This window comes from Mauremys reevesii, linkage group 5 (assembly GCF_016161935.1).
Source record: "Mauremys reevesii isolate NIE-2019 linkage group 5, ASM1616193v1, whole genome shotgun sequence".
NCBI lineage: Eukaryota > Metazoa > Chordata > Testudines > Geoemydidae > Mauremys > Mauremys reevesii.
Window position 1 is genome coordinate 50,841,215 of NC_052627.1, and position 25,235 is coordinate 50,866,449.

Below are 25,235 nucleotides of genomic sequence, written 5' to 3' on the forward strand. Positions count from 1 at the left end.
AGATAGCCTTAGATTCCAAGTAGAGTGTGGTACAGATCTGGAGCTTCACATTTTCACATGTCCTGCAGAGGAATTCATGACTGCTAAGGTGAATTCCACTGAATAACACTGAGTTCCTGCAACAAAGACATGGACATGTGGAATTTTAAAGCCCCCTGCAGGGCCGGCTCCAGACACCAACTAAGGGGCGGCCAATACAAAGGGGCGGCACTCCGTCCTCTGTTGGGATGACCCATCAGGGTCTTCGGCCGGAATTTGGCGGTGGGTCCCTCAGTCCCTCTCTTACTCTTTGAGCTGCCACCGAAGTGCTGCCAAAGAGGAAGAGATGGAGTGAAGGACCCGCCGCCGAACTGCTGCCAAAGAATAGAGTGGCGCGACTTAGGTGCCGCTGAAGTGCCGCTAATTGGCTTTTTTTTTTCCTGCCGTTTGGGATGGCAGAAATCCTGGAGCCGGCCCTTGCCCCCTGCCTCTTGAATCTCATAATTATATAATATAGACAGAGTGGTTCATTTTACACCCTCTTAGCATTTGTGTACATGAATTCAAAACTCAGCAAGGAATCAAGCTATGAGTTGATATGAAGGAATTATAAGATAATAAATGTCCATTGTTTTTCTCTTTTATAATATTTTGGAAATTGATTTATATTGTACATGCATGCAGACAATTCTCATGGAATATACTCTCTCTGTGTGTGTAATGGTTATGAAGGGGGAAAGGGGCTGCATAGGTAGCTTACCACTTTGGAAATCTTGACTGCTAAGGCTTAGGATCTATGCAGTAAAGTTCACAATCAGTAAAAATACTCTCGTCTTACATATGTATGAAATTAAAACAGTTTCTGAAAGCACTTGTATTCTACTCTGCATGCATGCAAATATAATTTTGAAGTGGTTTTATTCATATCCTTAAAAAACACGACAATAGAAACAATTTCGACCATTGCTTTTGGTGAGCACTAAGTAGAAGAAACTACATCTATACAAAATCTCAGACAAGTTCTGTGGTAGAGGAGGGTTCAAACTAAAGACCAGATTCATATACCTCCAAATTCAGATCCCAGTTTTGTGACCTCAGTCCATCTCTATTGTGTGCTATTAAAGTAAGGGTCCAATTTTGGTCCCATTTAGATCAATGGCAGAAGTATGATTTACTTCAATGGGAGTATGATCAGAACTTGAAGCAGCAGCTCCCTTCCTAAAAACTAGTTAGAACCAATACAGATTTTATCCCCCACTATTTATTCTGAATAGGGCTGTCCTTAGGCATATGCAGCATACATGGCTGCATAGGGCACCCAAAAATTTGGGGCACCCAGGGTCTTAGTGTCTATCCCCCTCCCACTCTCCCCAGCATCTCTTCCTATCCCTGTTCTGACCCTTTCTGCAGACTCTCACCACAGCTGGAGGCTGCAGCCTCCTGTGTCTTGCTCCAGGAGGGGATCTAGTACTTAAAAGTGAAAAAGCCTTCCAGCCTGCCAGACCTATTAGCTCAACATTGAAACTGTTAAAGAGCCATTCAAGTGGTAATGAAGCCATTTAACTGGCATTTGCCAACCCCCAGATATATACTGTCAGTTTCTGAATTTACTGACAAAAACAGTTGTGTATTACTGTAATATTTACTCAGTACATGTTAGTCTACAGGACCTTAGTTTAAAATTTGCTTTAAAAATATTTCATTCGTGTGTTGCTGAAGATTATAAAATCACATCTCTAAAAAATCCTTGCATAGATTTTTAGATGCACAATCTGAGTATTCATCTTTAGCCTCAAATGATTGCATGCTTCAGACGTATAGTTTTTTAAATAAATCCTTCAGAAGACCACTCTTATCTAAAACACATATGCGAGCCCAGGCTGCCATCAAGCATAGGGGCACCAGTTTAATAATACTGCATAGGGCCCCATAAATCCTAAGGACGGCCCTGATTCTGAATATACTGTATTAAATCATAAGCCTATTCTGGCTATAACTGATATTTCCTGGAAAGACAAACCCAGGTCCTCTGTCTCTGATGTTGGGAGATATAAACACTGAAGGTGAAGAGTTGAGACTCTCATATCCTTTTAAAATAAAACCATATGGATAGCGGGAAACTAATATTTATTTTAAGGATACTACCATGTATGAAATGAGAACATGTACAAGACTTACCTGAAAAATTGTTTACCTCTGTATCTCTAGCTCCACTGAGAATAAGCAGCACGAACCATCCTGTTTTATATTTCTTCTCTTTGCTCTGAAATATCAAGCATCCTCTTTAGTGGCACAAGGAACTATGCCATAAAGAGGGACTGAAAAGAAGAGAGAGCATACATTTTATATCTTTTTATATATAAAGTCTGACTTTGATCAATTTTCAGAGCAATTAAGCCAGTCTGGGACCTTCTGAATCTCTAATACTTTATATGCCTCATTGGTTGTAATCTATGGAACTACTGTATGTTAAAATGTAAAAATCACCCAGTGTTCCAAACCGATAATATTCTCCTCATTGGAAGCATGATGTCTGCATAGAAATGAAGAAGTATAGCGAGCTACATAAGCTGCTAAAAATGTTAATCCACCCTCCCAGCATGAGAAAAATGTGGAGTATGTAGCTTAGTAACCTGTCTCAAACAATGGAAAACATGACTGTGCACAAAAGAAAAATAATAATTTGTTTGAGAAGTATTAGGATACTTAGATGCAAAGGGTGAAGAGAAATGAAAGGAAATCAAGGTGAGATTGAGTGTTGCTATGGTTTAACTATGTGAGCAATTCCAGCCTAAATCCTTGTTTTTAGGCATTTAAAACAGTGGGGAAACGGAGGCACGGAACAATCAAGGGTGTGATTTTCAAAAGCATTTTACTGATTTAGGATTGTTGAGTCTGAACTCTTTATGAACTGAAACTTAACTCAGACTACATGTCTCTGTCTGAAACTTTTAATCAAAAGCTTTGACCTGCGAACTACTCATGACACCCCCCCCCCCAATAAGTAGCCATCTCTTCCTTTGTCTTTTCTAATTTACATTTTAACCTGTTTTATCCTGTAGAATCTTGATTGATTATGCATGACCATTATGATCTGTTAATCACTTTGTTTACTTCTGTGTATAAACATTGATGCTCACCCCTAATAAACTTGCCACACTTACTCCAAAGCTTGGCTCTTAAGCTAAGGATGGTGTGAGCCCGTTGATCAACGAATTGTTGTCTGGTCTCTGACAGATTTCTGAGCCTTATACCAACTCCGCACAAACTCGGGTGCTGGAGAGGTGAGTAGGACTTGCTTTTTACCTAACAATTTGGGGGCTCGTCCGGGATTCCTTCTGGTGCGGTGCCTCTGTCCAGTGGCCAGACCACTCATATACGAATTGGCAGGCGCCATGGGAGATTTCTCCCAGCCAATTCAATATTGAGGGGTCGTGTACTGGACAGCAGGATAAACGCCAGTTGGAGGGCTCCTGTCAGACACCATGGGTCAAGGGACTAGCGTGCCTCTTGAGAGTCCGCTGGGGATTGTAAATAAGTTATGGAATGAAGGGAAACTCCCAGTACAGACAGGAATGTCTAGGAGGAAGTTGTACACACTGTGTGTAAGGAATTGGACTGGGTATACCGCGGTATTGGCCGACCCGGAGATGAGGTGGCCTTCGTATGGCTCTTTCGAACAGGCTGCCTTAAGAGGAGTAAGGAGCCAGATCGAAATGGACCATCCGGGACAGTTATGTTACTGGTTTTGTTGGGACACAGCAGCAGAGCTGTGGAAATCTTTAAAAATTATGGCAGTCAGGTATTCTTCCGAGAGTGAACCCCCTCCATGTTATTTCGATGAAGGGTGTAAACCACGGCGTGTTTTAACTCGTCAGTTGGTCCCCACTGCACCTGCCCCTATTCCTCCGCAAGGGGACTCTCTCCAGAGTGCAGAGGGGAATCTGCAGGACTCCAGATTGGAATCTCTGCAGAGGGATAAGGAGGAAATGGAGGGGCACACCTCGGAAGAAGTAATTACTAGGCAAAAGATCAAGCAGCTGCAGCAGGATGCATACTACTCTTATTTCGTTTTTTGTGAATCAGTCAGTACCCCCTGTAAGGGATTATTTCTTAAAGTTTCGCCCTGGTTGGGGAGGTGAGTCAGTCACTTCAGTGTTGGACGTAGCTGATTTTGCATGGGAGAAAGAAAGGGAAAGTAGTAAAAAGAAAGAGAAAAAGGAAGAATATAAGTTGATGGCTTTAGCTTTTTGCGGTGGTATTTGAGGCAGAAGCCGTGGCCGTGGCAGGGGATTTCAGGGTGCTCGGGGAAGAGGGTCCTGGCAACCCCAGCCATCAGGAAATTGTTTTCAGTGCGGACAGCCCGGTCACTTTAAACGTGAATGCCCCTGGGGACGCCCAGAGGGTCCGGTCGCATCCGCAGATACTTACACCAGGGACTAATACACCCCTGCACCACCAGCCCAGCCCGTTCCTCAGGTCTGGATCAACTACGGGCAACAGCAGCAGCTGCAGCAAACTCAGCCTTCTCAATGACGGTACCCCGGGGGCGAAGGCAAACAATGTGATGGTCTTATTTCCTTAATGTCTTTAGCCGGCTCTTTCCTCACTTTCTCCCCTCCCAGCAAAGAGCCTCATCTAACCCTTTCAGTCCAGGGACTGCCTGTCTGTTTCCTCATTGATACTGGAGCTACTTTCTCTCTTTTAAATCATGCCCCTCTCCTGGCTATCCTCTGAGGTTAAAACTGCAACTGGGGTGGAAGGCAATCCACAGTCTCTGGGACTCACTTTGCCTCTAAATGTTATTTATGCTGATAAATGTTTTTCTCACCGTTTTCTTTTTTCCCCAGCTTGTCCGATCCCTTTGATGGGCCGGGATTTACTCTGTAAGCTTGAGGCTACTTTAACCTGCACTCCTGAAGGGGTAGGATTATTGATGACAGTGTTAGGAGATTCGCCCCCAGCTCAGGGTAATTGGGAAACCCCCCCCCTCTCTCTCCCCTGACCTCACTGACTTGCCTTCAACCCTCTGGGGAATTTCTGACACTGATGTTGGCCTGCTCCTTTCAGCAGAGCCAGTAAGGATTCAAGTGAAGCCCTCCTTAGCCCCCGTCAGTCCCCCAATACCCCCTGTCGCTGGAAGCTCGGGAAGGCATCCGCCCCTTTGTCGAGGGATTGATTGCACAAAAGCTAGTCCGCCCTCAGTGCACTCCTGTAATACCCCTATACTGCCTGTCAAAAGCCTCCTAAAAAGGACGGAGACCCTATTCGTTGGCGCTTTGTACAGGATCTACGGGTTATTAATCAGTATGTGGTCCCTCTTCATGCAGTAGTTCCTGATCCAGCTACTATCATCAGCCAAATCCCTGGGATGCTGAGTGGTTCACTGTTATTGACTTAAAATCAGCCTTTTTCAGCATTCCTGTGCACCCAGACTCTCAATATCTCTTTGGTTTCACCTGGGAGGGACAAAGTTATGTCTGGCAACGACTTCCTCAAGGCTACAGAGACAGCCCCACGATTTTCAGCCAATGCCTCCGCCACGACTTGGAAGGCTTCACCAGTCCACAGGGATCCACGTTAGTCCTATACGTAGATGACATCCTTACTAGGTAACATGAAGAAGCCGCCCTCCGCATCGATGGTAAGGCACTTTTATTATACCTACACACCAGAGGCCACAAGGTAGACCCTAACAAGATTCAGTGGGTCTCACAGAAGGTCCGATATCTGGGCTTCCTGTTAACCCCAGAGGGGAGACAAATGGACCCAGTCCGCATAAAGACTATCCAAAACTGCCCTCTGCCAAACACCAAGAAACAACTTTGAGGTTTCTTAGGATTAATTGGCTTCTGCCGCCCTTGGTTGCCGTCCTGCGGGGAGTTGAGCAAACCGCTCCACCGACTCACTGCTAACCTTGCTCCTGACCCTTTGCAGTGGTCCCCAGACACGATCCAAGCCTTTCAGTTACTCAAGGACAGTGTGGCCTCCTCCATGTCTCTCCGCCCCCCCAATTACAGCAAACCCTTTCACCTTTTTGTCCACGAGAGGGGCGGAATTGCTAGTGGCGTCCTTACCCAGCTGAGCGGGCCCCACCATTTCCCGCTTGCTTTTTACTCCCAGCAGATCAACCCTGTCGCTCAGGGAACCCCATCCTGCACCCGGACTCTGGCAGCAGCTGCCCTGCTGATCACAAAGGCAAAGAGCCTGACCCTGGGTCATTTTACCACGGTCTGGACCTCTCATGCCTTGTCAGCCCTTCTGCGTAAGGGCACGACCCAAGTCTTTTCGGCCCATCGTCAGCAGCAGCTAAAGGCCGAACTCTTAGAAGACACTAACCTAATTTTTAAAAGGTGTGGGCCCCTTAATCCAGCTACCTTGCTTCCTGACCTGCCAGTCCTCCAGGATCAGCACGACTGTGTGGAAGTAGTTCATAGCATCTTACAGATAAGGAACAACCTGTTTGACGTGCCACTGGACAACCCTGATTGCATCCTCTTCTCGGACGGAAGCTCCTTCTATGTTGATGGCAAGCATTTCACCGGTTATGCAGTCACCTCTGAATGGGATATTCAAGAGGCCGCCTCACTGCCAGGCAACTGGGGAGCCCAAGCCGCCGAACTCTACGCCCTGGCCCGAGCTTGCCAGTTGGCCGCTGGTAAGACCGTTACCATTTTTACTGATAGCAAGTATGCTTTTACCCCGTACCAGTACCCGCTGCTGAACTACAGTCGTGGGAGAGCCTCGGAGCCACTCTGGTCAAAGGGACCTGGCTTATGCCGGATGGCCGAGCCTGCCTCCCTCGCTCCACATACCCCGTGGCAGTTCGCTGGCACCATGATAAGGGGGGTCACTACGGCACGCAGGCCCTTGTGGACACCATCGCTCGCTTTTGGTATGTTCCAGGCATTCAACCCTACTGCCTGTCAATAGTGAAAGCATGCAGCACATGTCAGCGTAATAAACCTGCTCCGCCTCTTAACAAAATTAAGGGTAAAAGACCTCCGCCTGCTGCTCCATTTCAACATCTTCAAATTGACTTTGCAAATATGCCAAAGGCTTTTGAGAAAAAGCATCTCCTTGTTTTGGTTTGCCCTCTGACTTCATGGGTCGAAGCTTTTCCTACTGCTAATTGTACTGCTGCCACAGTGGCGAAGATCCTCCTTAGAGACATTGTACCCCGTTTTGGCATCCCTCTCATACTTGATTCAGATCGCGGACCCCACTTTACTGGTAATGTCCTTGGCCATTTAGAACAAGGACTGGGCATTTCACACTCCTTTCATACACCCTACCACCCCCAGTCTAGCGGGAAAGTTGAGCGTATGAATAGGGAGCTTAAGCTTACATTGGCTAAATACTGTCAGGAAACAGGGTTAAAGTGGCCTCAGGTACTTCCCTTGGTCCTGTTTCACCTTCACACTCGCCCAACCCGTGTATTGGGATTATCCCCCTTTGAACTGCTCTATGGACATCCCCCTTTCAAAGGCGGGGTTGCTACCACGTGCTGATGTTTCACTATTGGGAGGGGATCATATGACCGCGTGCCAGTTTCTCTCCCTACAGGCTCGCCTCCGTACCCTTTGGAAAGCCTCACAGTTTTCCCAGACCATGCCGCTGGAAGAACAGATCCACCCGTTCCAACCAGGGGACTTCGTCTGGGCCAAAAAGTTAGTTCGTGGCGACGCCCTCCAGCCGAGGTTTACTGGACCCCACCAGGTTCTTTTAACAACCCAGACTGCAGTGTTCCTGGAAGGACGCAAATCCTGGATCCACCACTCCCACGTCAAGCCAGCCGTAGTGGACCACAGTGACGGACCAGCAGCTCTTGCCACCACTGAGGACACTGCCTCTGACCAGTGGACCAGCTTACCTCTTTCAGACATCAGACTTAAATTGACTCGGAAAAAATGAGAGGACCTTTTATTCTGACAACTGTATGTTTTTTATTATGCCTTTTTAGTTTATTTTCTGCTTATGAAGATAATGCTTTTATTAGATATTCCCACGAGGTTAAAACTCGTATTTTAGGAAATAGAAGTAATTGCTGGGTATGTACTCAATTTCCAGTAAATGCAGAACAGGGACTCCCTTCACACCCATTCCCCTGACCACTGCTAATATGACTTGGATGCCACCGGCTAGAATAAAAGATCCAGTCCAACACAATCTTACATGGGACAAAACAGGAGTGCCAATTAACAGATATCTCAGGGTAACAAATCAGACAGGATCACTGTGTTTTGTTAAAGAAAAAGGGTCAACTTTTGTGGGAACCAGTAAATGCAACATCTAAGGGAAATGGCTAAGAACTACTCCTCTGGCCAGCCACCTTATGATTGGTGGGGAGCCTTATGGAATTGGTTGCCTGGATTTGGGTGGGTTAAAAACCTCTTGGTGGGTATTGTTGGGGCCATAGTAATCCTTATAATACTGTGTTGCTGTATTCAGTGTGTTCCCTCCCTCATAAACTCATGTGGGTCAGTTTATTCTTTTTCTACTTCAGCCAAAGGCCTTACTCTCTTCGAGTTGGCCTAGGCTGAAATTGCCAAGCGGCCCTTGGCTCCTTAAAATGGGGTGTAGCTGTTGGTAAATAGTTATCCCAATAGCTACAAATGGAGGAATGTTGAGTCTGAACTCTTTATGAACTGAAACTTAACTCAGACTACATGTCTCTGTCTGAAACTTTTAATCAAAAGCTTTGACCTGCGAACTACTCATGACACCCCCCCCCAATAAGTAGCCATCTCTTCCTTTGTCTTTTCTAATTTACATTTTAACCTGTTTTATCCTGTAGAATCTTGATTGATTATGCATGACCATTATGATCTGTTAATCACTTTGTTTACTTCTGTGTATAAACATTGATGCTCACCCCTAATAAACTTGCCACACTTACTCCAAAGCTTGGCTCTTAAGCTAAGGATGGTGTGAGCCCGTTGATCAACGAATTGTTGTCTGGTCTCTGACAGATTTCTGAGCCTTATACCAACTCCGCACAAACTCGGGTGCTGGAGAGGTGAGTAGGACTTGCTTTTTACCTAACAGGATCACAATACTTTCAGTTGGACTTGGGCTTTTAAATCCCTTAAGCACTTTTGAAAGTTCTGCCCTGAAACAGAGCTGCTGACTCATCAGCACGGCGCCTCCTTCTGGTCCAGGGGCGGCTCTAGAAAATAGGCTGCCCCAGGCAGCGCGGTGTGCTGCGCCGCCCTTCCTCGGTCCCGCGGCAGGTCCCCTCTTCCCGCGGCTCCGGTTGAGCTCCCGCGGCAGGTCCACCGGAGCCCCGGGACGAGCGGACCTGCCGCAGGCATGACTGCGGGAGCTCCACCGGAGCCGCGGGAACAGCGAACCTCCCGCGGGCACGGCTGCGGACGGTTCGCGGGTCCGGCGGCTCCACTTGAGCTGCCGCAGTCATGCCTGCGGGAGGTCCAGCCGAGCCGCGGGACGAGCGCCCCCTCCGCAGGTCCGGTCGTCCGCGGCTCCGGTGGACCTCCCGCAGGCATGACTGCGGCAGGTCCACCGGCCCAGCCTGCCGCCCCCTAGATTTGGCCGCCCTAGGCACCAGCTTGGTTTGCTGGTGCCTAGAGCCGCCCCTGTTCTGGTCAGTCCAGGAATTAGCTCTTTCCAGCATCAGTGCACTTCCTGCTAGCCAGTTTCTCTCCCTTGGTTACCGGCCCTAGTGTCTCCACCACCTCTGGCCCTGTGTCCCTCCCGGACCCCGCTGCCCCATAGCAGTGCCCCCCACACTCTGGGTCTCCCCTCCTTAGGGGAACCCCAACCCCCTATGCCCACCTTGCCTCAGTGGCTACTGCCAGTCGTCATCTAGCCCCCTTTCTCTGGGGCAAACTGCAGTCTGTAATGGCCACTCATCATTGGCAAGGGGGTTGGACCTGCTGCCTTTCTAGCCCCCAGCTGTCTCCCTGCAGCCCCAGTATCTCCTTAGGCCTTCCAGTCAGGCATCAGCCTGGGAGGTAGCCAGGCCTGAGCTCCCCAGCTCAGCCTGCCCCTGTCCCAACACTGCTCTGTCAAAGGTACCCTGTATCTCCCAGCCACTTAGGTCCTTCTCACTCCAAGGCTGGAGTGAGACTCACTGGGCTCCTTACTCACAGCCCTCTTATCATTTATTCACTCTAATTTAAGGTTTCGAGTGCCAGTAATATATTTTAATGTTTTTAGAAGGTCTCTTTCTACAAGTCTATAATATATAACTAAACTATTGTTGTATGTAAAGTAAATAACGTTTTTAAAATGTTTAAGAAGCTTCATTTAAAATTAAATTAAAATGCAGAGCCCCCCGGACCAGTGGCCAGGATCCGGACAGAATGAGTGCCACTGAAAATCAGCTCACGTGCCGCCTTTGGCACACGTGCCATAGGTTGCCTACCCCTGGGCTAGCCTATGGTCACACAGAAAGACCATGGCAGAGATGGGAATGAAACCCAAATGCAACATTATCCATCTGCTGAAATAATGAACATTTATCTGGTGACTTTGAAATGGCCAGCTCACTCTTTTCAGCAGCTGTTTAATGGAGCTGTGAAATCAGCTCAGTAATAAAGCAAACTATTCAAGACTTGGGTATTCTGTTTTACTAGTAGTTTTTATGCAGCATGATGAATATTAAAAATATCAGAAGTCCAATTTTTTTCTGGGCATAAACAAAATAATACCTCTCTGAACTGTGCGACAATTCCAATTGTGCCATGTGTCACTTTTTCCCACTCTCTCTCTTTATCCAAGATGATGCCCTTAAAAAAAACTGAGCTGAACTGAACCTCTTATCTTTAAAGTACCTAACCAAATCATGTTCTAGGGTACAAAGGAATCTCCTATTGCTTCATGAGTAATTGCTCATTCATGGGGATGGAGGGAAAGGACAAGTGGGATGGGGAGCTTGAGATTAATAGGAAAGGAGTCTGGTCCACAAGGCAGCAATCTGTAAAACTCTGCTGGAAGGGGCAGGATAGGTCAGGAATGGCCCCAGTGCCCATTCAGAACCTCACTGCTATTAGCATTAAGCCTCCATCTGGACTGCAGTAGAATGCCACCAGCACCAGCCACTCCTAAACTTCCAACAGTGTTGGCTGAGATTCAATGGAGCCTGACAAGATAACCAATGGCTGTCCCACCAGCGATGCTGCACATTCCATCCACTTGATCCCCAATCATTCAAGTGAAAATTAACTTCCTCTCATCTGATCACCACCAAAAAAAAAAAAAGAAAGAAAGAGAGAGAATACCTTGTGAGAAAATGAAGATTCTGTTAATGCGAATGATTTGGGGTAAGGTAGGTGTTGGGGTTCAGCTGAAACAAATGTTTATTAGAGAAGGAGATTCAGCCTTTGTCACAGGGGGGAAGATAAACTATTTGTGTTAGCTACATCTGTGGCGCACACACACACAATAGCAACAACAAAACAGATGTAACAGAAGGAGAGTGTGTTCCCTGAAGGATGGAAAAATTGTTCACTTTCCCCACAAACAGACTCTTTTCACAACCTGGAAGTCCCAAACTTCTGAATGTTTACCTTGCAATTTGAGCACATGCTCCATGGGTGGCAGCAACTGGACTCCAAGTATAATCTGAGTCAGGCAACTGACAGGCTGTCTCTGCAAGAGACATGATGGTCTTATCAGAGATGAGCAGGCATTGAATAAAACTCCCACTCTGTCCCTTCCATTCTGCACCCCTCCATCTACACACACTTCTGGAGCATTTTTAAGAACTAGTCTAAGAGATCAGAAAACCTGAAAAGTTTTTGGTCTTGCCTAACGCTGCAGAGTTCCACAACCCATTTCCAAAACTCAGTGTCATTTAGGCACCAACAACCCCTACCTCTTACTATTAGGGACAACATTTTTTACAGGAAATTACATACTGCATAATAAACTACTGATCAAAGAGGCACACCAAACTATTGTTCATGCAGTGCCTTCCTGTGTTAGGATGACTGCCAGAGGAAAACTGGACCCATAATATCAGTTATTAATGCACATAGTACCTTTCTGAATGTCAATTCTATCACAAGCTAAATGGATCCTTTTATTATCTTAAAGATTATCTCGTTTTTATAACACATGAACAATCTGGAGGAGCTGAGTAATTGTTTCATAAACAAAGGAGCTTTTGTCCCAGGAATCCACTAATCACAAAGAGACTCCACCCTGCATAATAAACAGAGCAGATTGAGTTGGTTGCTGTCATTTAAAGGATAAAGAAAGACATGTTTTTGTGTCTCTTTAATTGTTTAGACAGAAATCAGTCCCAGAATAAATATGGAATGACCAACTTCAAGAATTCAAACATCCTGGATCTCCTCCACCACCCCAAAAATAACATGAGCTGTCTTAAAAATCATAAGACTATTTATAAAATCATATTTGGCTTCTGGTTTTGGGCTGTTGCTCTAGGGGGAAAGTTGACATCTGGATCTTAACTGTGTGGCTTATGTCTGTCTCATCTCAGAATCTACAGTATAGACTGGCTGAGCAATACAGAATGTTTTGCAATATGCTCTTCAGACCCTCTGACTAAGCAAAGCGTGCTTGGGGAAACAAGCCTACTCTCAAGTATTTTCAAAGCAAAAAATGTGGTGGACTTTTGCATGCAGACATGCTTTTCAGCTTGCAGATAGCTTATAACAATGTTAGTGGCCAGGCTCTAGTGAGAAACACAACAAAAAAACTAGACATTTTTGAAGTGACAAAGGCCTAGACCAGGGGTCAGCAACCTCTGGCACGCGGGTCGCCAGGGTAAGCACGGGTAAGCGGCGCAGGCGAGGGATGTGCTGGTCACGTCTTCCCACCACCCCTATTGGCCTGGGACGGCAAACCACAGCCAGTGGGAGCCACGATTGGTCAAACCTGCTGACACAGCAGGTAAACAAACTGGCCCAGCCTGCCAGGTGCTTGCCCTGGTGAGCCGTGTGCCAGAGGTTGCCGAGCCCTGACCTAGACCCTCAAAGATATTGAGGTGCCTAATTCCCATTGAAATCATTGAGAGTTAGGCATCTAAATACCTTTGAGGATCTGGGCCAAAAAATCCGCTAAATCCTTTGCATTCACGAATGGTGGAAGATTTTTCCCATTTTTAACCTTCCTGTGCTCTTTTGTTTGGCACTTTGGCTACTCATCAGTTAGAAAATCCAGGAGACTAATTACATTCCTAAAAATGGTTTCTTTTAAGGTTTTCCTTGCAGTTTGGGAGAGGGCAAAACTTGCAGGTGCTTGGATAGAAGAAGCATATTAGCAGAGAACTAGGAAACATTCAGAAAGCAAAAAAGAAATGGAAACAAGGCACAACTTTTTAACAGCAAAAGTAATTAACCACTGGAAGAGATTACCAAGTGAAATGATAAATTCATCCATCACATGAAATCTTTAAATCAAGATGGGATGTTTTTCTTGACTACATGCTGTAGTTCAAGTGCAAGTTATTGGGTTTGATGCAGCAATTATTGGGTGAAAAATCTATTGCTGTGCTATACAGGAGGTCAGACTAGATGATCATAATGGTCCCTCCTGGCCTTAAAATCCATGAATATTACAAAGACTGATGTGTTGCTCTATCCTCTCCCTACTACGAGTCCCTTGAACATCTAGCTTTAGAAGATATTTTAGCTGTAGTGTTGTTGTTGTTTTAGAGCCCTTCATTTTCATAAATTGACCAAAGGACTATTTTTAATTTTTTTTTAAATTTAAATACAGACTAAATAAGCATCCTGGTTCCTGGTGACGGTTTCTCTAAAGCACTGAGCCCAGAAGTCAGCTAACCTGTGGAACACATTAGTAGAATTCCCTTAAAAAACTGTAAGGTTAATGGAGATTTTCCCATTCCATTTAAAGCACACTGATGTACAGAGTCAAATCCAAAGCCACTTATATGAACTTATCCCCTATCACAGACTTTGGAGCAGGGTTAGAGAAACTGAGGTGCAGATCTGCACACTATTACCAGTTTAGGTTAAAGATTTGCAAAACTAAAATCTGACCTCTGTCTCATTGCACAAATGGTTTTAGTTAAACCTTGTCAGTTGGATCAGATTGCTGTCGGCAGAGACATTTTTTCTCATATTTACTTTATAAATCCCATGCATTACACCTGTTTAGACTAAAACCACTCATATTTTATTTGCTTTTCAGTTTACAGTTTAGAGTTTTTAAGTGGAGCCTTTTGTAATATGTCTTTTAAATTGCACCTTAATATAGCCTCCTATATTAACTTTTCAGTCAATAATAATAGCAGTCAATAAGGGTTACATTTAACAAAATAAATGAGTCACATGTACAGACTGTTAAAACCTATGTGCAAAATTTTTAACCAGTTGCAGTAAGCTTGTAAATGTTGCACACCCAGGGAAAGATTAGGCCAGAAGTGCAAAGCTTAGATCCAAATCCAAACTTTACCCAAACATAGGGTTGTTTGGAACCAGGCTTTATTTAGTTTGGTCAACAGTATCATATGTCGGTGTGGCAATACTGTTCTTGTATTTATAAAAAACAGTTATCTTGCTTTGATTTTTATACATGGAAAACAATAAAATATTACCTGTAAGAAGGTTAAAGTGGAACGCACCAGCAGTTACAGTGCAGCACGTTATTCTGCTTTACAAATGGCATCCCTATGGTGTACTTTGTTGCACCGTATAGACAAGTCCTGAATCCTTTGAAAACTAGTTGTTTCAATGGGCTTCTAATAAAAGTTAATAGCTCTCTGGAAACAACAGTTGATTTTGGCTGCAGCCATAAAGCATACTACTTACTATCCAGTTTGAGATTTAAATTATTTTATGCAAAATAAAAAAAAACGGTAGAATGTTTTGTGCTGATGTGTCCTAGAACTTAAAGTTCTTTAATATCTTCAGTCCAGTCTTTGTTTGCTTATTGTAAGTTCATGTCAGAAATATGTTTGTTTACTTCTTTCTCTTATATGTCCCCCATTGTTACTACAGGCATTTGTTTCCTGCTGTTTTTCCACTGCTGTTTGCTTACTGGTATATGTTGACCACATATGGACTGTATGCGGTAATGCAACCCCCATTTCTTTTCATCTCCCCTCTACATAAGTTACAGTATCACAAGGGGTTTTACTATCATAGTTCCGGCAGCAGCTTGACATGTACAGTCAGTGGTTTCCCATCCGTTATGCTCTTGTAACACATCTGTGACAAGATGTTAGTTCACACAGCATGAATTATGTAACATCGGAGGGTTGAACGTTGTCTAAGCAAACCAAGGATGATTTTTTTCCTTATGAAATCTCTGATACCTACTTTGGGTCTCTGGATCCTGGGGGCAAAATGACTCTCAAAGTACTGAAACCTCTGAAACCATAAGGAGAGAAGAGGGCTATTTTTTTCAGTTAAATGTTGTAAATAAAAGCTAAAGGTTTGGATTAAGTTCAGGTGTTCCAGGAAAGTAACAAGGGTTCAAATTCCAAGAGATAGTTACTTGCATCTACCATTGCAGTCAAAAAGAGATACACGTACTTAGAAGCAACTTTTTTGAAGATTTGGGCCAATTTTATTAACATGTAAGGCTAGATTTCCCTCAGATCACTTGTTCCATGTCATTAGAGACAGCCTGCAATTGAGATGTTGGGTTTGGCTACATCAAACAGAACAGGAGATCAAAACCTCATTTTTATTTATTTATTTTTCCCCAAATCAGAAGATGGTTTGGATCTGGGTCCCCCTGTATGCAAATACCCAAAATTTGCAGGGAAAGGGATTATTCTAGATGGTCCTGGATATGGCCCACCTCTGAAAGATAACAGAGGAAATGGAGTTTGATTTATAAGTCAGCTCTGGAAATACTGCTTCTACAAAGGAGCACACTATCAGGGATGAAGCCTCTTCGCATAATTGTCTGGCACTATCTGCAAAATCTGTGTTCAGACCCAGACATTATTTTGAGGCCAACTCTACTTCCATGTGCTCCCAATTCTCAGCTTTGTTTCTTCCTTCACTCAACATTCCATGCTTGGAACAGCCTCCCATTTTCCTCTTAAACTCCTTCAAACTCATTTCTTTTGTGATTTACAATATCTCCACAACTTCTTGCATGTATATGGTTATCCCAAACAGTCTATTATATTTGTCTGAATTGAATTATAAACTATGAACGGCAAGGGCCTTGCATTTTCTACATTAGTGAAGAGATATGTACACATACAATGCTCTATAAACAAATTAAATACAGAGAAAGCTATAAAGTAAAACACTTGTATTAGCAACCTCCTGCTTAAATGGACTGTCCCAAATAATCTCCAAACGTATGAAATTCTAGGCCACGTAATATTAGAAGGCCACTTCTATTAAGGACCTGTGTTTCAGATATCCTATATCTTTATCATAAAACTATCAACAAGATCAGCTTCTCTAAAACCTAAATCCAGTTTCCAGGCCTCACAAATGACACAAAACGTGCCAGTGAAACAATCTTGGCTCTCCCACACACGCATTTTACCTGGTTTCCTCGAGCCAAATCTGCAGTTTGTGAAGCAGTGAATCCTGTCTACCCTAAAGATAAAATTCAGCAGGACGCAGAAGTGGCAATAGTCAAATAAATGAGAGAAGGTGAGCTGATTGTCGAGACATCCATGAAATGAGCTTTGGTGGCAAAAATTGGTAATACCAGGATTGTCTTGGGAATAAATTATTGTTGAAGCAGTTTCACTTTGTATAAAATATTTAAATAGTCATTGGGCGTGAGAGAGAGAGAGAGAGAATATGACCGTATAACTCAGTGATTAGAGCACTTGTCCAGGAAGGAGACACCTGGGTTCTAGCCCCAGCTTCAATTAATATTTAATAACATTTACATAGTAGAACAGCTTCAACAGGAGATATTGTGAAAGACCCCCTATCCTCAGGGAGTTCAATTTTGATACCTATTATTGTTTGCCAATATCTTTTTTGTAAAGTCACTTTATAATTTTTTCTTTCTGTGGCTAATCTAAAGCAAAAGATTCTTAGCCATTTCACAATCTGAACAGTTAATGATGATACCTTCACCTTAGACCCACCATTTACATGATTCCCCATTCTAATGAGGCCAAACAAGCTGCTAGCCATCTGCCTCCTGATCAAGGTCACCTGAGTGTGCACAGCGAGCTTGTCCTTATAAAAAGCATATTGACAGGTGGTAATGCAATGCATTAGGCCGCTGCACTCCACCACTATAGTTCTGGTAACAGTTTGCTGTGAGCCAGGGCCTGTTGTGCCAGATCTAACACTAGTCTTTAATTTAAGGTTTACAACATAGACAATTTTACTCAGAGTTCAATGAACTATTGACACACATCACAATAATTTGTTCTGCAGCCCATGAACCTGAGAGGCAACACTGTGATGATAAAACTTTCGGACAGGACTGAACTGGGAGTTGGGAGAGAGAGCAATAGTTAAGACACTAGTAAGTAGTCCATGTAGTGGCTCCCTGCACTGCCACAGGCCTGGTGACGGCCAGTGACTGCAGGCACAAGGCAAAGCAGAGTCTTCCAGGCAGGACTCTGCTCCCATCCACTGGACCACAGCCTCCCCAACCCCTGCACCTTGTACTTATAGCGATCAAGTGTCACTGGCCCCACAGCAGCACAGGGAGCCCTCTGCAACTCCACTGTCTTGGCTCACTCATTCTCATGGCAGCAGGGCTGCAGAGGGCTCCCTGCACTATTGCAAGAGCCATTCAGCACCACAATGGTTTCCCCTGCACCTGGGGGCTCATCCTCTTCCTCCTCCTGCTCATCACAGTCCTGGCTGTGGGGTATCTGCTCTATTATCCAAACCGCCGCATTATCAAAATCCCTTCCTTGTCCCTCAGCATGAGATACACAGGGAACACGGAAGGGATCTGGAGAATGCAGAGGTTTGGATAATAGAGTTTAGGATAAACAGGAGTATACTGTATCAGTATCCACCGTTGTGGGTCTGACCTGAGGTTCTGGGCAAAGTCTGAGCCCCACTGAAATCAATGCAGACCCTAATTAATTTCAATAGGGCCAGGATTCATCTGTATAGGTTAAGCCAAATGGCACTGAATACTAACTCAGGGCACACTGCCATAAAGACTAGACCAATTTTCTTCTTAGTCTAGCACTCTGCTTCAGACGGCAGCCAGTACTTAATTTTTCTGAGGAAGGCAACATACTCAAAAAATGTCCTTGACTAATTGTATAATATTCTAGTAAGGGGAAGGAATTATGAGCCTGATCATACAGTCCTCCCCTGGGCAAAATTCTATTGGTTTCAATGGAAGTTTCACCTATGTAAAGACTCCAGCATCAGGCACTTTTTCCTGTCCCCAGCTGGTATTCAGTTTTTCCCCTGAAGCCAGATTAATAGCTCATGTATGTAATTTTTATCCTTGCTAGTGTAACAGTTAGTTATTTTCTTTTTCATGTGTCTCTAGTCCTTCTTCTGATCTAACCAGGCAATTTGCCACAGAATCATCCCACCTCAGCAATTTCCATAGATTAAATAAATGTTGCATGAAAATAAGAGTTTCTTTTCATCGGTTTTAAATTTGTTGCCTTTTAATTTCAGAATGTCCTGTTGTTCTTTTACTGTGAAAATGGTAAGTAACATCATCTGATTGGGCTTCTCTTTACCATTCATTATCTTATATACCTCAAACATATATCCTTTTATAATGTTCTCCTTCCTTAACTAGGTCATCCTAGCCTTTTAAATTTATCCTTGCTTGGAAGCCCCTATGCCTCTAATAATTTTTATTGCCCTTCTCTGGATCTTTTCTATTTTTGCCATGTCCTTCTGATATAATGTGACCAGAACTGAATGCAGCATTCAAGGTTAGGAATAGGATGTACCTTCTGTTTCAAGAATGTCATTTTATTATCTTCTGTATAATTTTGTATCCTCTGCTTAATAGAGTCTAATACCTCATTCATTCTGACTACCACTGAAAACTGTGCAGCCATCTTCAATGAGCTGTCAACTTAGACTTTTAGATCTTTATAATCACAGAGGTCACCACTATTATAAATCAGAATGCTTCAGTGTATTCAGATACTTCAGAACTTGTAAGCTTTCTGGGGCAGGGACTGTCTTCTTTGTTATTTGTTTTTACAGGATCTAGCACAGCGATGCCCTGGTCTTGATTGCGGTTCTAGGCACTACAATAATAATAAATTGTTCTTTCCAAGGTGCATTGCAAACTAAATCCCTGATCCTGCAAACACTTACGCACATGCATATCTTTATTCACATTAATGTTATATATGTGCACAAGAGTTTGAAGGATTAAGCCACATTTATTTCTGCTTAAAAACTGCTTATGAGCTATCTATAACTGTTACAATTAGTCTGTTGTATTTGTTAAATCTCATGAATGCTGTTGCTATTATTGAGCTGGAAGCACAGCTGGTTAACAACAAACTGTCAGAGTTTTCAGTATATGGAATCCATTTCCTATTGTTGTTGATTACAAAGAGGATATTTGCAACACTTTCTGAGTCATTCATGATTTCCATCACACTCACGCATGCCTCTTCCTCTTTCCACATTGGTTCCCCTCTCCAGTCTAATAACGTAAAGATGTTGATTTCTTCACTGACTGCTTCTGTGCTTCAAATTATATACCACTTTCAAATCTTGAGGGGAAAGGCTTTTTTTTTTTTTAGCTTAGCCATATGAAATGCATGTTTCAACCTATGGGACATCTCTTTGTTACATCTCTGTACAGTGCCTCACACAATGGAGATGGGACCTCTGTGCTGTCCCACAATCATAATAAATAATAGTAAATGGGTTCTAGGAAATGTTATAAAAATGTATGTTTAAAATAGAATGAAAAAAATATATATTTTCAGCTTAAAACCATTTGGAGGATTGTTGAGATTTTGGTTGTTTTTTTGTCTGGCTTGTGTTTTTTGCTCATCAATAACTTGAAAATGACTGATCAATAGCAATGGTAAACATGGCATCATGCTGACCAGGTATAATGCAGCTGCAGACAGTCAGATATAGGTTATCTACTGACAGTGCGGTTGCAGGAACCTGGCTATAGAATTCCTTCCCAGAAGATACCAAACTGAGCTGGGGTCTCACTGCACAGATGTCTGAGTATAAGACAAACACACACTTTTTTCTGAGGAAGTGTGCCCTGGAAATAATGCCCATAAACAACAACAACAAAAGAAAATAATTTTAAAAAACCCCACGAATTCATGCACTTTCCTTATAGGGGATGAGAGACAAATAACACTATTTTCTGCCATGGACTCTGATATTTCTAATTGTGTTTGACACTTGAGTTGCCTGGTGCGAGATTCCTCAGAAATGCCAAAGATTGGATAAGATTTTAGAAAACCTAAATGTGATGAGAGTGGGAGACAGATACATAGACAGAAAAAAAATTAATGTGCTTGGGTCTGGGAGCCTGTGTACAGCAGCTGTGTGTGAAGGAAAGCAATTTTAAAATGAGGGTGTCCAGACCCTAACCAAAGCCATTAGGTCACTCACATGTTAAAATTAGGCATGTGTTTAAGTACCTTTCTGAATCAGGTCTTTAATGTGTATGCTGTAGTTTTCCAGGGGTGAAAGGATTGACCATCCCATTAGAAACAGCTTGATGAGTCTGGCCAGAGTAATAAACAACCTACACTAGCCCACAACAGTTAGAAGCTGTCAAATGGTGTGCTGGCAGAAATGGCAGCTGCAACTCCCCAGAGATGTGCACTTGGCATGAGTACAGTTTTTGTACACTTATAGATGCCATGTTGAAAGACAGCATTTTTAACATGGTTATTTCATTTCTCTGTCTTTGAAGAAGTGCAACAGAGTGGTGCAACTCAACAATAATCAGGGGGTGATAAGCCGCTTTGTTTCCTTATTTTATACTTTGACTTTTTATTTACTATTAATGTTTTAATATTTACAAGATCAAAGTGCAACATTAATTTTAAAGATTTTTTTGGTTTTAAATTTGTCAGAAGCTTGTTGAAATCAAGGAACCTCTGTTTTTTTACAGGTAAAGCAAGTATGTTGACCAGGCAGATATCAAGCCTAACAAAATGTGGTTCTCTACATCTACAGACTGCTTTTTCCATAAATATTCATGATCCTGCTGACATCCACCCTTGGATATTTGAGGGGAATTCTGTTTTATGTCCATGTGAAGAAAATATGTTCAGAGCATCCTGATTAAAAAAAGGACCCTAACACAACTAGTATGCTTGACATGTCCTGTGCATGACAGTGCTGTGCAACTGGTTTAGAAAAAATAAAATACATCAGTATAAACAAACAAGAACTTGCCCCATAAATGGCTACTGAAGTGATGAAGTCTGGCCTCTGCAACAGAAACTATAGCTGCAACCATCACACAAAGTACATAGTATGGGGGGGGGGGGGTTTCAAAAGCTCTCAGCATTGGCCTAATACTGCTCCCAATGAAGTCAGAGTTTTACCAGTGACTTTAGTGGGAGCCAGTTTAAGCCGATGTTGAGAACTTGCATATCCCAGCCTACTAACATTTAAACTTTCAAATAAAGAGCCAATTTCAATACCGCTACCATTAGCAAATGGAAGAAAACCTAATAGCTAGAACTGAACAAAGGTTTATTTCCCACCCAGCCAAATATTAGGTCCATTCACAGACAGGTCTGGCAGGTAGGGCATTTTCTTAGGCAAGAAAATTCAGTTATCTGGAAGAAATGATTTCATATTGGGCAGTCAGGAAAACGGTTATTAAGCTAATCCTCTGTTTACAGCCGGGCCTTACTGTGACCTCCACCTTCTGTGGTCAACAGTGAGAACAAAGCATAATGAGCACCCTTCATAACATGCAATTTAAGGGATGATCACATTGTCACATGGCAGATGTGAGATCAGAAGCTATAAGTCAAGCTATTAGGAAAGGAAAGCAAAATAAGAGACAAAAAAAGCTGCAGAACATAGAAAAGGCAAAGAGAAGAGTCCATGATGGACAATTCTATATAAATCTTAATTACTGTATCTGGCACTCAGACAATACAGTAATGGGTGACCTAGAAATTGCATAGAGGATGGATTAGCTAGAAAAGATTACAGTATATTTTGAAAATCGTCCTTACAGAGAAGCTGGCCTAATTGTCTGAAGGATACAGTGTGAGTCTTGGTACTCTACTTTTAAAAACCTAGCCCACTAAGTCTGTTCTGTAACACAATCAGAATGCAATTAGTCAGTAATAGGACAGTAATCACTACCACATCAACATCCAGATGACAAAATGAGTAAATCTATATTATTCATTTGTACTAACAGAAATGAATAGTATCTTACAACATCATTGTAAGAGAACAATGTTGCACAATCAATGTCTCCAGCTTTGAAATCAATATTTTTGCTTTGCATTGGCTTTTATGTAGCAGCAGGCGCCCATTATCCTGTGACAATGTTCTTCTCTTTACATCATATCTTTAGAAAGTATAACAAAACTCTTTTTGGCAGGATTTTACCAGTAAATTTTGATTTAAACTGAAGAAATGGAAGCCTTCATTGTTTTCAATCTTTCCTAAAAAGCCATCTAACTTAAGCAGCATAATTCTTCTCCAGGGTGACTTATTTTAATGAAGTGCAATATTAAAGTCCAAAAAAAAAATCTTCTGTGAAGTTAGAGAATGGCCAGTGTTTGCTGCTAAATAGCCTCTTTTTAATCAGGATTTGCAAAGAGGCAAAATACAATCCAATTAACTGAAATAGCTTCATGTGATTAAACTCTGACTGGCACGATCGCTCTCATAGTTCATCGGTAGCTTTACTAACTAGCACATAACTGAACAGGATCACCTGACCTTGCTACACCGAGTTTATATTATGGTTTACCCTTTTGAACCCTGAATCAGCCTCATTACCTGCTTTCTTCCTCCCTTACTGCAGAGCTCCTTCCTATGCCTTTCTTGAGCTGGTTTCTTTTTAAAGTCATCCTAGCAGTCAACAATGATTATCAAATCACCAGCTTCCATAGTATCAAATTTTCATGGTGCCCCCACTTGCTCCTGAAAAGGAAAGTGAAGAGAGAAATACTGGAAGCATTAAGCGCTGCTTTCAACAAGAATCTTTTTCTTCTTGTACTTTAAATTCATTACAGTATTAAAATACAGCACAGGATGGTTTAAAGGCTATCTGGAGTGCAGTTTTGAGGTTTTAAGGGCCCACAAATGGGAACCATCAGTGTTTGCCAAAATGTAAACACAACTGCAAATGGTGCCATGAATATTGCTCAACAGTCATTTGCCAATCAGAACAGAAAAGCAGCTTCATAGAGCTCTTGGCAGAAACATCCAGCAGGTGACAAATGTCTAAAACAGAGCCACTGATTTCCCTTCTTGCTGTATCATCTGCTAGGGTTGCTCTGCAGACAACTTCCTTTCCAGGTGGTTTTGGCATGTGATCATTGCATTATTAATGATGAAGTCCAGACTAGTGCAAGTTATTCCTATTAAATAAAATAACAGAAGAAGGACTTACTAGACAATGCCTTCCCCATAACGCCCCTGTGGCTGCATGGCTTTAAAATGACCTCTGACAGAGTTAAAGATGCACAGCGGATAAAGGAAGTACTTACTATTTATTGAAGATAGTGAAGCAGTAATTGATAGCCATGATATTGCAGACTTTTGTTGGAAGGAGTTTTAGGAGCACTAAAGTACCCAAGAGCAAAGATTGTCAGATTAATTTCCTTGGGGATAAAGCAGAGCATCATAGGGTAGGTATGATGAACAGACTTTGGTAAAAGAACAAAAGGACTACCTATCTGCATCAATTTACAGTTTGGCATCTGAATTATAGTCCATTACCTACTAGAACTGATTGTCACACTGAATAAATACGGATACTGAATGAAAACTAATCACAGCTCTTTCATTGTAAACACTAGCATCCTAATACCAGTAATTATACCATTGTACAAACAACAACACTAAAAACAATGGTAATAACCTTAGTAGTGAAGCAGACAAGCATGAAACCATGAAACTATGCAATCTGTAAACTCAAAACCAAATTGGCACTTTAAAACATTTCCGTGATCAAGTCGTGGCTATATAAATCCCAAATCAATGTGCTGGCATCTTGTCTAATCAGGATGTTCCACATCCAACACAAAACAATTTAGCAGCCTCCGTACAAAGTAAAAGCAACCTACTGCAATCTAGAGCTAGCCAGAAAACAAGAACTCCATTTTATGAAAATTTTGAGATTTCAAAATTTGTATTGAATCTGATGTGGAATGAAATAGACCTTTCAAAATTTTTCATGGGGAGAAGAGGGAGACAAAAAAAACCCACAGAGAGACACCACCACTTCAGAATCACTAATAGCCTGGTGGTTAGGTCACTAACCTGGGATTTGGGAGATCCAGGTTGATTTGAAGTAGGAGGGTTGTTCTCCATGTGTGTCTGTCTCTCCAGAAATTCTGTCCTTGACTCAAGACACCTTTTGCCAAAACCAATATGTTTCCCTCAACATTTTCAGTTTCACCCAGTTGGCATTTTGTGCCAAAAATTATTTTGTCAAAAAAATTCCAAATGACTCTACTACAATCTCTTTTCCCTTCCATATCTCCCCTCTTCCCTGTTCAATCTCTGTGACATTTCCATTCCTTGTTCTACCACTCTCCTGATATTGGCAGTTCATCTGCAAATTGGGCCCAACTGCATGTGAATTTAGTGGATAACTGTTGGCCAGGGACTAAATTGAGACCACTAAGTTAACCTTCACTTGTGTCCTAGACTAAAGCAGATCATCAGATGTAAAGGCTAGTGTATTAACCCACTAAACTGTTTTAAATCATTCCTCTATAACACATCAATTTAGTATTGAAGCTTATCCAAAACTCTTTGGCGTAGAAATTGGGCTAGAAATCTCACAAGAAAAGGTTTTCACAAAATTTCCATTCTTGTTCCTTTAGCAATATCAAAGTTTAACATGAGGACAATTGTTCAATGTTTTTCCATTTCCAGTCCTAAATTACACACAAAAAATGCACAAATGTGCAAAACTCAAATGGAAAAGTTGAATTTGGTTCAGATTTTCAGTAACAGATCAAACAGGGTCTTACCTTATCTAAAGCAGTGGTCACCAACTGGTAGATCGTGATCGACTGGTCGATCACAGAGCCTCTGCCAGTCAATCGCAATCTCCGGACGCTAAAAATCCAGTGGTGCAGTGGGGCTAAGGCAGGCTCCCTGCCTGCACTATCCCCGCACCACTCCCAGAAGAGGCCAGCACATCCCTGCATGGCGGGAGGG

The 25,235-nt window shown here is 42.7% G+C and overlaps 1 long non-coding RNA gene across 1 annotated transcript in view; it reads right to left on the reverse strand.

The window, feature by feature from the left end:
* LOC120406202 overlaps positions 1 to 22,910 on the reverse strand; it is a 43,214-nt gene extending 20,304 nt beyond the window's left edge. The window contains exons 1-2 of the long non-coding RNA XR_005599139.1: positions 22,839 to 22,910; positions 2,158 to 2,242 (exon numbers count right to left, since the gene is read on the reverse strand). This is a non-coding gene — a long non-coding RNA (uncharacterized LOC120406202). The remainder of the gene's footprint in view (positions 1 to 2,157; positions 2,243 to 22,838) is intronic.
* Between the last annotated feature and the right edge of the window lie 2,325 nt (positions 22,911 to 25,235).